The following is a 14978-nucleotide window of genomic DNA, read 5'->3' as shown; positions in this document are numbered from 1 at the left end:
CGTGCTGGTCACTTATGGATAGAGCTGCAAGGAGGGTCTCGCTTGGGCATCGAAGAGGAGGGGAGCATACGTGTGACAAATACTTTCGCTGCTCTGGGAGAGTTGGAAGGTGAATCTGCAGATGAGGAGCAGAGAGACAGGAACCCTGTACGGTCAGCGTCGGAAGGTGGGAAACGGGACTGCCATCCGCGAGGGCGATCAGTGGATAGTGTGAGAGATGTCTCAGTGTCGATAGAAGATTTGAAGGCGTTTCAACGGGCTTTCAATGATAAGGCGAAACGGGGCCAGGGTGTTGGAACTGCTTTAGACTCTTCAACTCTTCTTGAAGGGGATTTAGGCAATGACTTGGAGGAGGATGATACCGCCACTGTTCTGAAACGGCAACGAGGAAGACCAAGAAAGGGGGGGTAATAGCATGAATGTACCCTTGGCGCAAGCTTCTTATTCATTGCGGTCTCATGTTAGATCCGATTAATATGCTAGTGTGGAATATCAGAGGGGCCTCGCGAAGGGACTCTTTGCGCTATCTGAAGAAATTGTGCTTCGACAACAAGGTTAAGTTACTAATCCTATTAGAGCCAATGTCTGCGGAATGCCAGTTGGAGGTGGTTCGGAGGTATTTAAACTTTGATTTTTCAGCTCTTTATATTGGTGGTAAAATATGGGTTTTTTGGTCGGGCCTCTTACGACTTAGTTGTGTCGAGTACGCTGAGCAAATGCTTCATGCTCACGTTTCTTTTGGCTCTGGGCATCCTTTTGGGTGTCTGCGATTTATGCCAAGTGTACGAGGGTTGGGCGCCGGCCTCTCTGGGAGGCAATGGAAAGTGTGGCTGCCTCGATCTCCCACAATCAACCATGGGTAGCAGCAGGCGATTTTAATGTCGTTGCTTCAGCAGCGGAGCGTGAAGGGGGTGCTCCGGCTAATGTACGGAATATAGAGGAATTTAATGCTTCCATGTTCAAATGTGGGCTATCTACAATTGATTTTGATGGATCTCGATTCACATGGACTAATGGGTCAGTCTGGCAGCGCTTGGATCGGGCATTGGGGAATAGGCGTTGGTCCGACTCCTACCCGCTTTCTAGAGTTTCCCATATGGCCAGAGGGAGATCGGATCACAGCCCGTTGTTGATTCGGTGTGCAGGCTATAGGACGGCTTCGTCTTGCTTTCGGTTTCTAAATGTTTGGCGTGGACACCCCCAGTTCCGGGAGATTGTGTCGGACGCGTGGAGTACAGAGGTCTCTGGCATGGGGATGGTTCGATTCTACAACAAGCTCAAAGCAGTGCGAGATGCGTTGAAGCAATGGAACCGTGTGGTGTTTGGCAATGTCTCTTCTAAGGTGACAGAGGCGGAGCAGGAGTTAAACAGAAGGAGGCGGAGTACGATCAGTTTAGAAGTGAGGAGGCAAAGATTCATCTCCATGAGGCCAGATCGAGATACAATCGGGCACTCTCTATAGAGTGTGAGTTCTGGCATCAGAAGGCAGGTATTAAATGGCTACAAGCGGGGGATGCTAATACTACATTTTTTCACTCTTGGGTCCGTCAGCGTCGAAATTCGAACTTCATTTCCCGTATTAGGAAAGAGGACGGGGGATGGCACGAAGACCTGCAGGAGATTAAGAATTCAGCGATATCCTTTTTTTCGGACTTGTTCGCATCCAACCGCCAGGTACAGGCCCTCACTGAGCTTCCTTTTGAGGTTCCTGGAGTCACCCAGGAGGATAACGAGAGCATGAAACGACTTCCTACGATGGAAGAAATTTATGAGGTAGTGTTTGGAATGGACACACAGAGCGCTCCGGGTCCGGATGGGTTTGGAGCAGGATTTTTTCAGAGCTGCTGGGACATTGTTAAGGATGACTTGCTTATGGCTATCCAGGACTTCTTTCAGGGTATGGAGCAACCCAGGAGCTGGTCACATGCTATGGTGGTACTCATCCCAAAGGTGGAGGGTGCATCCCACTGGCGGGATTTTCGATCTATTAGTCTTTGTAATGTAAGTGCTAAGGTTGTGTCTAAGATATTGGCGGTCAGGATCAGTAAGCTCCTCCCGAAGCTCATTTCACCATGGCAAACAGGGTTTGTTCCAGGGCGTGGGATAGTGGATAATGTTCTGTTGGCGCAGGAGCTGATTTTAGACTTGGATAGGAGGTTGATTGACCCGAATTTGATATTGAAGCTCGACATGGAGAAGGCATATGATCGGGTTGACTGGTCGTTTTTACTTTTTCTCCTTAGGCAGTATGGTTTTGAAGAGGTAGTAGTGGACTTGCTCTTTCGGACGTTTTCTAACACTTGGTTCTCGATCCTAGTTAATGGGGAACCAACGGGATTTGTGAAGTCTTATCAGGGGGTGAGACAGGGTGATCCTCTATCTCCCGCACTTTTCTTATTCGTGGCGGATTTTCTTGGGAGAGGGCTGCAAAGGCTTTTTGATTCAAAGGAAAGTAGGTACTTCGTATCTGCTGGGTCGAAAGTTCCGTATTTAGCCTTCGCGGATGATATGATCATATTTACTCGGTGCTCGCAGGACGCGTTGGTGTCCCTTAAAGATTTTTTGCAGCTCTACCAAAATTGTTCTGGTCAGAAAGTGAGTATTGATAAGAGTGCCTTTTACGCATCGGCTAGGGTTACGGACACCCAGAGGACCCTAGTAAGCACGACCTTAGGGTACCAGTGTCAGGGCTTTCCGTTCAGGTATCTAGGGGTGCCGCTGATTCGTGGTAGGATTACATGTGCAGTGTTTGATGTGTTGCTGGGCAAGGTTAGCCAAAAGCTTTTCCATTGGAGCTCAAAGATGCTATCTATGGGGGGAAAAATTGTCCTTTTACGAAGTGTTCTTTGTTCCCTGCCTGTCTACTTACTCCAGGTGCTACAACTGCCGAAGGCGGTGCTGCTTCAGTTAGGCCGAGTGTGCAATGCATTTTTGTGGGATAGCTCTATTGACAGCAAGCGGATCCACTGGGCGGCGTGGAATAAGGCTTGCCGTCCGGTAAAGGAAGGGGGTCTGGGGTTTCGCTCCTTTGAAGACGTCATAAAGGCTTTCTCTTGTAAGCTATGGTGGAAGTTACGGGAACGGGCTTCCATTTGGGCAGAGTTTATGCACGTCAAGTATGTCAGAGGGGGGCATCCTCGTCTAGTTTCAGTTGACCGCCCGTCCCCTGTTTGGCGACGGTTGGTAGAGGTGAGGGATCTTGCAGAGGGGAATATCCGGTGGTGTCTGGGGGAGGGCTTAGTTGACTTCTGGCAGGATAGGTGGTGTACGGATGTCCCGCTTGCCACTCTGGTGCCAGGCCCTAAGGCTCACAGGTTGGTAGGAGAATTTCCTTTCTGATGGTTGGGATGAGCAGTGGCTCAGACGGCTTCTGCCGGGGCACTTAGTGTCGAAGGTCATGGAGCTGCGTATATTTCCTAATCTGCAAGACCAGATGATTTGGGCGGCGTCACCGTCGGGGAGCTTTACTGTGTCTTCAGCTTGGGACGATCTTCGTTCACCGCACAATCGATCTATTATTCACTCATTGGTCTGGAGCTCGGTGGTCCCACTGAAGGTATCTTTCTTGGCGTGGAGGTTGTTGCGTGGGTGGCTCCCCTTGGATGATCTCCTTCAAGGGAGAGGATTGAGGTTAGCGTCAAAGTGTTACTGTTGTGGCCAAGCTCCAGAATCGGGAGACCATCTATTTGCCTCGGGTCCTTTGGCGAGCAGGATCTGGCGGCACTTCTCCCGCCGGTTTGGGCTGGTACTCCACGGGAGTGGGGTGGCATCGAGGTTATCATGTTGGTTCTTGTCTCACAGGTTTGTCTCCCAGAATCATATTCGTGTCATTCTCCCTCTCTTAATCTTGTGGTTTATTTGGAAGGGCCGTAACAAGGCTCGCTTTGAGGGGAAGAGTATGTCGCCAGATCAGGTAATCGACCAGGTGTGTGCATTTGTCGAGCAGTTGGGCAGGGGGGGATTGCTCAAGTTGGAGTTTTTCAAAGGGGACATGGATTGTGAATGGGTGAAATTTGGTAAGGTCCAGAGGAAATTGGTACAGCTGCGTGCCTTCTCTTGGGTAAAACCTACAGGGCAGGCGGTGAAACTCAACACGGATGCCAGTGTGGTAAGGGGACGTTCAAGGGGTGGAGGAGTGGTGCGCTCGGCTGAGGGTAATTTGGTTTTTGCCTTTTATAAGGAGTTTGGGGAGAAAGACGTTCTCTCCTCAGAGGCGTTTGCTCTGCTGGAGGGCCTTCGGTATTGCCAGGATAGCAATCTCACGGGAATCTTAGCGGAGGTGGATTCTAGTACTTTAGTGCATCTCGTGTCCTCTGACATGACGTCTTGTTGGCCGTTATGTAACACGATTAGGCATATTCGGTGCTTGGTGACGAAATTGGGGGTGTCTTTGGTTCATACGTTCAGAGAAGCAAATGCGGTTGCCGACGCGTTGGCCTCCTCGGATCTAGGGGCGGATGGTCGCTTCTGGAGTGAAATAGCTCTCCCTGTTAAAGTTCGGTCTCTTTTGCATTTAGATAGGTTGTCAACTCCGTATGTGAGGGTATGTTCGGTTTCAGGGTAGGTTAGTCACACGGTCTCTGTAATTTCTCTTTTCTGTGTTAATAAAGATCAGTTTTAAAAAAAAAAAAAAAAAAAAAAAAAAAAAAAAAAAAAACCTACGTTCAGAACAGAATTGAATTTAGCTTATCTCAGATTTGGGTTGTTGGAGGTCATGATTCGACTATCAACACCATTGAAGCTGGTTGGACGGTATTGCTTCTCCATAATATCACTAACGTAGTATTCATCTTGTTTTTGAGTTGTAAATATGTAGGTATTTATGTCATACTATATGGTTTGCTTATTTCAATTGTTAAAATAACAGGTAGACCCTAGTGTATTTGGAGATAACAAACCAAGACTTTTCACTTATTGGACTGTAAGTAAAACAACTTCTGCTTAGTATTGGACTGTATTTTCCACTTAGTATGTTTCGGCAATCAATTTTTTTCAATGCACACAACTTCTGCTTACATAAGTTTGAATCTATAAAAAGGAGGGATGGGTCGGGTGGTTCAGGAGAAGGGAGTATAAGTGAGAAATCTCGAATTCGAACCCTTTCACTTATACTAAAAAAAAAAGTTTGATTCTATATTGGTATCATAGATATGTACTAAAATCTGGTTGCTGTAACAGAGAGATCATTATGGATCCACTGGATGCTACAACATGTTTTGCCCTGGCTTTGTTCAAACCAGCACAAAAATTGCCTTAGTACTACAACAAAAATTGCCTTTCCTCACATTCCTATAAGGACACTTGCTGGTTTGTGTCATTACAGCACTCCTATCATGATACTTATTACCAACTCAATAATATATACTCTAATTTTTTTTTATTTTATCAGATATAAAAATAATAATGTTCCTTTAGACTACCTAACATGACACTTGAGAAAATGTGAGATGAACAAAAAAAAAAGAAAGACACAAAACGGCTTCGTATGATTTTGGCAGAAGATTCATTTGCTTAAAATACTCAAAATTTTCATTCTGCCGGCCAAAACACTTAGTCAAAACACTTGCTCAAAATTTTCATTTTCCGGCTCCACCATTTCCAGCCCCCCTCCCCATCTCTCTGTCTCTGTTGTCAGATTCCGACATAGTTGGTGGGAAAAATGGGTAGCAGCCAGGCAGCAGTTTCGTTCCGAGGTAGTTGGTTTGGGTATCGGCGCCACCGTCCTCAACTCCTCCCTCTACATTGTCGACAGAGGGCAGCGGGCTGTCCTCTTTGACCGGTTTCACGGTGTCATCGATGACACCATTGGAGAGGGTACTCACTTCCTCATCCCCTAGCTCCAGAAGCCCTTCATCTTTGACATCCGTACCCGTCCCCACACGATTCCGATTACAATTAGCCCCACATTCATCTTCATCATTAGGATCTTCCAAGCATCGGAGCCTGTGATTGGAGCTCCGATTTCCATAGAGCTTCAACCGTGGCTCCCTCAGGCAGCCAATAGCAGCATCAGCAACAAAATCTCTCTCGAAGGAAACCCACTTCCGGGTCATCATCTTCTTCTTCTTTGAATTCGGCTCAACAAATTTCTCCCCTGACTCGAATAGTTTATCGAGAATCGTCTTCCAAGTCCGATCTCAGTTTGCTCTTTTGGCAAACCACCTGGTTCATTGGCTTACTTTTACTAATGGCAATCTCATTTTTCGGTCTCGCCATTTTCCTTTTTCTTACCCTTGACTCCGATTTCACCTCTTCCCCCGTCTCTACCGCTTCCGAAGGCGTCCAGGTAAACCGAAAGCCCACTTACTACTTCAAATTCGTGGTTTTTGCGTTCCTGTAGTTGCACAAATATGCGGTGCATCTTTGTGTGTGTGCTTTTCCCCCTATTTGTTGAAACTGTATGCGGAAAGTTGTTTTATAGTTATTTTTTGTTCAAAATTTTGACCAAGTTTGTGCTATTATAGGCATGTGATGGTTATAAATTCTAGCGTTTCAAAGGTTTCTAAGCTAAAAGAGGACAGGGAAAGAGGAAATGGAGTTGTTTGTGTAGAATTAGTAATAGCCTTCGACATGTTTGATGAAATGCCTCGATAATCTTTGTTAAAAATCTAGCTGGGTGTCAGTTAAAAATTGTAATTTGGATTTTTTAAAGAGCTGATTTATGAATTAAATTTGATTTTTTTCCTGTTTTATAGTTTGAGGTTTCTGTTGTGTGGCGAAAATAAAAAATGGTGTATGATGCTTTGAGTTCTAATAGTTGTATAATGGGGCTTTGTGCTAAGTCATTCTTATTTTGTTCGGCATATGTGATTTTGGCAGATTACTTATGGGTCAGTGATCAAGAGAACAAAGTTTAGGCTGCATTCGCATGATGTACCATATGGCTCTAGTAGTGGGCAGTAGTCCGTCACTGGATTTCCCAATGTTGATGACTCAAACAGCTATTGGGTATGTTTCTTTTTCTAGTATCTATTTTTTTCTAGATCATCATAATTTTCTAAGGTTAGGTATGATTAAATTTGGCTTGCAGATTGTTAGACCTGTATCAGATACCAATGCCCAACAAAGGGATACAATCAAAGATGGTACCATCATCAGGCTGCAACACATGAGGACCAGAAAATGGTTACATAGCCACTTGCTAAATGTAAGTCTTACTATGATGCCTATTGCTGTTATGCCTTATGCAATTAATCTTCTTATCAGTAAATAGCATGTAATGGGTAAAAACCACTATGCCTTATGAACTTATGTTGATAGTTACTAGGCCGCTCACAGTCTGTCTATCAACTTCTAAAACCGTGATACCTCTCTTTCTTGTGATAGATTCATAACTGATTCTACAATAATGTACTTCCTTGGTTCCGGATAAGCATTCTGGTTTGTGTTTTCTTGCTAGTGCTCAACATTTGTGTAGATGACAGTAGATTGTTAGAAGAAAAATTTCTTTCCTGATAGGGTCCTTGAGACTCATTTGCATTAAAAACCATGAAAACATTATTGATTATTCCATATATACTCCTTTATCTTTCCATTTCCTTGGTCCTGCAGTCTTGTGTTGTCAAAATCATGCTTATATCTTGTTCTTCCTCTGTTTTGCAGTAGCATTTGATAGAAGAACTTTCAGCCTACAAGATACAAGTGCGCTGTTGGGAGTCGATTAACTTTCTTGATTTGTAATTCATGTCGTGTAAATGAACGCTAGTTACGCTTTTAGCTCCTTCTCATTAGCTTACCATTTATCAGGCATGTCTGGACATCTGTACGGACTCCTTGTGGCCATTAACCTTACTAGTCATGTGCTCATCTATTATATATGAATCATTCCTGTGAATCTTTTGATGTATGAAACATGATGACAAATCTCCTCTTGCTTATGGGAGTTGGCATTTTCAGTTCTCATAATCATGGTGCTGCTCAAGTTTGATGTTTCTAGATTTTTGCATCATAGCATATTTTCTTATATGCATTCTGTTCTTTGGGATAATTTTACAAATCCTTTGGGTTTCTGATTGACGGAATGTATAGCAGGGAGCACTACCTGCACGTTGCTTCTATGTCAAAAAAAAAAAAAAAACTCCTGGCAATTAAAAGTGTCAGCATAGAATTTGATATCCTAATGTTGTACTATAGCTATCCTGACACTTTCAATTATCAAGAAAATGGATTTTTGTTGGCAGAAGAGATGTTATAACATCATAGTTTTCCTGACACGTTTGAATATATGAGCCCATCCCCACATTGGAAGGGACAACACTCGTCTGAGGTGTGAGGAAAGGTAAAGTGTCAAGTTAGATTATCTATACTGACACCTTTAAATGCCATTAAAGGTCATTTTTGTTGTAGTGTAGGGGCGAACATTTCCCCTGTTTCAACCTACCATGGTCCTCAATTCGACATCAGCCTATATATAGTGAAGGTAACAAATGAAAACCAGATTCCGACTTGGGCTTTTGGTTGAAAGTATTCATCATCTCACAATGAGACTTTCTGCTCTTGTCATCTCCATTCTCCCCTTTTTTCTCTTGCATTTTCTTCGCCAGTTACTTGCTAAAACATATCATTCAAAAAATTTGTAGGACAATTGTAGTTTCTTGTATGGAGATGCAGCTGAGGCGCAGTAGGTCTGGACTTTAGTGTAGTTAATAAATTCTTATTATACTATTTGATATTACTTTGCTATGTAAAATTGTAAGTATGCTAATTGTTGTCTTCGTTTGCACAATTAAAATGGGATGAGATCGCCTTCATTATTTTTCTCTCCATTTATCTATACAACTAAATTATTTTTTTAAAAAAATCTATTTGTGTCAATAATTTTATTTCCACAAGTAGATCAACATACTCAAAAATCAATCTCATCTATGAATGTTAATCAACTTGCTATTCAAGCATGTATCATCTTAGGATGAGACTTTCTCTTCTTTTGATCTTCCATTCTCCTTTTTCTTGCTTTTTCCTTACCCCTTACTCTCTAAAACATATTTGTATAACCTATTATTAGCTACAAATTAAACCTAATTAGACTAAACCCACATTTTGTTAGGACGAACAATTTGCTGTGTGGTGGTTGCAACTAGGGAATGACGTAGTTGGTTACTGGCCTACCTCCTTGTTTACAAACTTAGCTAACAGTGCTTCAACGATCCAATGGGGTGGAGAGGTGATAAATCTTAAACCAAATGGGTAGCACACCACAACTCAAATGGGCAGTGGCCATTTTCCTGAAGAAGGGTTTAAAGGGGCAAGTTACTTCAAGAATCTTCAAGTAGTTGATGTATCGAAGACTTTGAGGAGTCCTGGTACCCTTTACACTTTCGCTGTGCAGCCAAATTGCTATAGGATATTACTCAAAAAGAGCAGCGATGCATGGGGAGATTACTTTTACTATGGCGGATCAGGAAGAAATGCTAATTGTCCATGACCAAAAACTCACAGCTTGAGTTTTGGTTTGTTTTTTGGGTAAATTAAAGTTTATTTTCAATTAGCAAAATGTACGTTACAATCAATACAAAAAAAGCTAAGCTATTAACTGCTATCAGTCAAATAAACAAAGCGACATCAACAAACAAGCTCTAGCCAACTATGTTACAACGAAGCAAAACAACTTGAGATTGTTCATAATAAATTTGGACATATAGCGAGGGGCGAAATTTAGTTATGAATTTGAAATTTTTTTAAAAAAAAGAAAAAATATCCTGTTATTAGGCAATGGGTTGATTTTTAATTTTTGTTTTTGATGAGTATTTGAGTTTATTGTAATAAGACTCTCTAAAACCCCTATGGCTTATTAAGTTGAGTAGCAGAGAGGAGGAGAAATAGATTGGATGGTTCGAAGGGTGAGAGTATAAATGAGAAGTCCAGGAATTTGATCGCTCTCATTTACACTAAAAGAATAAAAAATTAAGTAGTACATATTGCAAATTCTAAATTTATCCTTTTATACAATAAAAACAATTTGCCTTTGTATTATTCTTCGTTCAATTATCTCCTACTTTTCTATTTCCAAATTAAGTTTCATGTTTTTTTTCTAATGCTTCCATTACATAAAGCATCATCCACTTATCCATATTTTTGTCCTAAGAATGAATCACAAAAATCTCATCGATCCTTAATGCTGGGACAAAAAAAATAGATCATCCACTGATCCATAAGACTAGTACTACTTGAAAAGAAAAAAAAAACACTAGAACTATTATATCCAATGACGGAGCCAAGAGGGGGCAGAGGGGGGCTATGGCCCCCCCTAAGTTTTGAAATTTTAATTCATAATATGTAAATATGTGTGTAAAATAAAATTGGCCCCCCCTAAATTTTTACAATTTTAGTTTATATTATGAGAGTTGATATATATATGTGTATATATATATATATATATATATATATATATATGAATTAGTCATCTTTGAATTAATTATTTTCTTCAAAAAAAGTTATTTATTTTTTATTGTTCTAATTATTTAACTTTTAAAAATTAAACATATAATTTGATGTTCCATAGTAAATTGACCCAATGTGATATATTAGAATAAAAAGACCCAATTCTTAATTGTTAATAGGCTAAAACAAAAATAATTATTTTATTGGCCCATATACAAATATATAACTTAGCCCAACGGATAAAGATTTAAAAAAATTATTTTATCTTTACTATTCTAAGAAAAGCTTACAAAGTAAGCTACTTGCCTACTTCTCTGATATGCAGATCAAAAAGGAAAGCGTGGGTCACTTTTCATTTCTTTCTTTCTTTCACGGTGGTACTTGGGAGTTGGTAGATAAAAGTAAAGTGAAAAGAGCAAAGAAGACAGGAGAACTGGAGAAGAATACAACAAAGATTCAAAGAAGATTCATCAAGGGTGTCGGGTGATTGGTCTGGACCATTTGGTGGCTTCCGTGGCTTGGTCTTTTTTTTCCGAAACGATAAATGCTTGTATTTCTTGTCAAAAGATGTATAAGTGCGAGCAAAGGCTCGATATAGCTTTACAAGCAGTAATTATACCACTAAGGAAACAAAAGTTCCTCATCAAAGATGATGCCTAACGCATAGGTGCTAAGCTTGGAGGTTAGTTGATTCTTATCATTTTGAACTAGACAAAAGGAGCACATATAAAACAAAAGTCTTAATTGAACAATATCATCCACAATAGTTGCTAATCTGATATCCCTTACTTGTTTGGTTCGAATATGGTTGAGGAGTTTCTGATTTTGCACTTGGAATTATACTGCCCTGTGTTGCATATTGGCAGCTTTACACATTGCCAGTTTGAGTGCTATTGCTTCATCCAGTAGTACCGATCCAGAACTGGTCTCTCGTAATGCTCATCCCATCTTTGATCCTTGATCTGCTTGTGAGACAGATTCCAATGCCTAGCCAAGGCTGGTTCTTGTCCCTTGTGATCCCAATGCTGAAAATCAGTGAACCAAATTCTGAACGTAACTGTTGATGGTGTAGTTGTAGAGCTTCTGTTTCGTTTGTACTCATCCTAGTTTCCACTTTATCTATTTTCCCAAATTCTAACCATTCCTTCATTGCCTTCTGTATAGTCCTCCATGGCCGGTACTTCTTGCCATTGAATTCCACCTCATTCCTCTCTTTCCAAATTTGCCAGAGAATATGGACAGTTAAAGAGATATGTTGCCAACCTTGTGGTCTGTGTTTAGCTTCCGTAATTGATATCCACCATCTTCTGAAACAGCCATGTTGCTCCATCATTCCTTCCCATTGGATTGGGGCTAATTTCCAAGTCAGTTTTACTTGCACGCAGTTCAGAAATGTGGGTTCAATTGTCTCCTTTCCTCTCCGCATCTGTTGCAAATAGGGTTCCCCACTTTGATTCTACCATGGATAATGTTTCTCACTGGAAGAGCATTGTTGAGACACTTCCATAGAAATATTTTCTGTTTATGCTTGACCTTCAATCTCCACAATTCCTTCCATACCTTGCTGGTGTGATTGTCCCAACTTGTAGAGCTCTCATTCTGAATTCTTTCCTGCTTATTAGCCTTGTGAAGCGTCAGAACTTTATACCCTGAATGGATAGAGTAATTTCCATCTATCCCGTGTATCCAAAAATGAGAATCTTCCCTACCAGCTAAGCTTATTGGGATACTCAGGACTCTGTCCGCATCTTTGGTACTGAAGGTTTGGAAAATCAAATTTCGATTCCAGCTCCTCTGGCATATTAGCTCGTCTACTCTCTGCGGTCCACCATCCATAGATCTCGTGGTAGTTACTCTTCCATTTGATGTGTCTGGAATCCAGCTATCTTCCTAGATATGTGTACTCTTTCCATTGCCAATCTGTCTTCTGGTTCCTTGTTCCACCAACTGTCTAGCTCCCATCAGCTCCTCCATATCTAGGATGCATTGTTGGGGACTTTGCACTTGAATATGGAGGACCTGGAGTGGTACTTGGCTTTCATAACTTGACTGACTAGAAGGTTGGGTTGTGTTATTAACCTCCATACCTGTTTGCCTGGTAGTGCTGTATTAAAGGCCTCCAAATCTTTGAAGCCTAACCCTCCCATGTTCTTGTTCTGAATGAGTTTTCTCCAAGAGCACCAGTGTATTTTATTTTTACCATTGGTCTCTCCCCATCAATAGTTTGACATTAGTGAACTGATTTCCTTACACAATCTGGATGGAATCTTGAAGCAGGACATAGTATATGTGGGCATAGCTAGGGCCACGATTTCAGCATTATTTCCTTGCTTGCCGAGCTTAAGAACCTGTTTTTCCACTTGAGCATTCTCTGTTGTATGGTTGTCTTAACAAAACCAAAAATCTGCAGTTTTATTCTCGAAACTACCATTGGTAACCCGAGGTACTTGCCTTGACTGACTGTTTGCATGTTCCCCATGATTTGGCTTATCTCAGTCATCAAATCTGCCTCACATTCTTACTAAAAAGTATAGACGACTTATCCAGATTAATCACTTGACCAGACCTCAAGGCATACACATGCAACACCCTCATTAACTCTTTTGCCTGATCCTTACTTGCTTTGCAAAAAATTAGGGAATCATCTGCGAAGAACAAGTGGGTTATACTAGGTCCATGTCTGCTTATCTTCATCCCGGACAACATCATATTTTCCGTAGCCTTCCTGAGTAGGTTGGATAAACCCTCTGAACAAAGTAGAAATAGATAAGGAGAGAGAGAGTCACCTTGTCTAATTCCTCTTTTGGGTATAACGTACCCTTTAACCTCCCCATTTATGTTGAATGAGTAGGATACAGATCTCAAGCATTTCATAATCCAGTTCCTTCATATGCTGTGAAATCCCATCTTATGCATGATTGCCTCTAGAAAGCACCATTCCACTTGATCGTAAACTTTAGACATGTCTAGCTTTACTGCCATGAACCCATCCTTGCCATGTCTCATGTTTTTTAGATAATGCAAATATTCATGAGAGACCATAATGTTGTCAAGAATTTGCCTACTAGGGATGAAAGTATATTGATTTTTGCAAATACAGCAATGCAAGACACCTTTGAGCCTATTAGCTAAGATTTTAGCAATGATTTTGTACATGGTATTACAGAGACTTATGGGTCTAAACTGCTTCAGGGATGTAGGATTTAACAGTTTGGAGATAAGAGTGATCACAGTATGATTAACACTCTTTAAGAGGTAACCAATGTGAAAAAAGGTTTGGATAGCATTTACCACTTCTTTTTTGATGGTAGTCCAGAATTTTTGAAAGAATAAAGGTGACATACCATCAACCCCAGGAGCTTTGTCCGGGTTCATACAGAAAATTACAAATTTAATTTCTTCTTCCAACACTGATTTTAACAGATTTTCATTCAGATCATCAGTGATAGAGTGGGGTATACCATCCAGTACCTCAGTTAAGTCCCATTGTTCATTGCAGTTCAGGAGGTTCCTATAGTAATCCGCAATTTCATTACTCAACTCCTCCTCGCTCTCAGTCTAAGTACCATCGTCTCGCTGAAGTTTGTTCAGTCTATTTCTCCTTCTCCTACCTTGTACTGAGGCATGGAAATATTTTGTGTTTTTGTCACCCTCCTTAAGCCATTGTATCCTTGATTTCTGATGCCAGTGTTGTTCTTCCTCTTTGTATGCATCCTTTAACTGAATCTTTAGGGATGCCATACGTCCCTTTCTGGTGCCCCCATGTGATTGCCGCAGTTCACTCAATTGGTTTTTAATGTGCTCAACCTTCTGCCTTGAGTTTGTTTGGAATTGGTTCTTCCATTTTAGGAGAGCTATACGGCAATTCTTAATCTTTTTCTGCACTTGAAACATCCTAGATCCATACGTTCCTGCTGCCAAGCAACCTTGATCACCTCCCCGATGTCATCTCTTTTTAGCCACCTCTTGTCAAAATAGAATCTCTTATTCCTCCGACTAGAGTTCCTCGTTGTGTTAATCATCAGAATGCTGTGGTCGGAAGCATAAGAATCTATGTGCCTACAATTTACATCCTCATAAACATGTGCCCAAGAAAAGCTACAAAGTCCCCTATCTAGTCTTTGCTTGACCTCACCCGCATCCTCCCAATTGTTACACCAAGTCCAAGGGTGTCCAGTGAAGCCAATATCCATCAATTGATTCCCATTGATGAATTGTTTAAAGTCCTGAAAATGACAGGTCGTCGAGCCTGTGCAATAATAAAAATAGAACCTAACTACCACTAAAAGCAGTCAATAATTAATCCTAGGTATTAGAGCAGGGACTCTAGGTGTGCAATGGGTTACTTGATTCACCCTGTTCCCGAAGAGTTTGCTTAATCCGATATACCAGAATTAATTAGTTGACAAAAATTACTAAATAGTAGACAGTGGCAAGTAGGGTCGTCTCCTCAGGGACTGGGGGTATTTGTCTCTTCTAAATTCCGATTGGTAAGGGGGGATTTCACCGGAATGGAGCTAAAAGCAATTAAACAATTCAACTAAAAATAAATAATTAACTAGCACGAATATAGCAGGAATTAAATCAAGAATAGATAA

At 41.3% G+C, this 14978-nt stretch overlaps 1 pseudogene; it reads left to right on the top strand.

Moving 5' to 3' along the window:
• The first annotated feature begins 6187 nt into the window (after positions 1-6187).
• LOC113781508 lies at positions 6188-7213 on the top strand (annotated as a pseudogene).
• Positions 7214-14978: the final 7765 nt, after the last annotated feature.

Source organism: Coffea eugenioides, chromosome 1 (assembly GCF_003713205.1).
Source record: "Coffea eugenioides isolate CCC68of chromosome 1, Ceug_1.0, whole genome shotgun sequence".
In the NCBI taxonomy this organism is placed as follows: Eukaryota; Viridiplantae; Streptophyta; class Magnoliopsida; order Gentianales; family Rubiaceae; genus Coffea; species Coffea eugenioides.
This window is presented reverse-complemented; position numbering and strand designations above follow the sequence as displayed.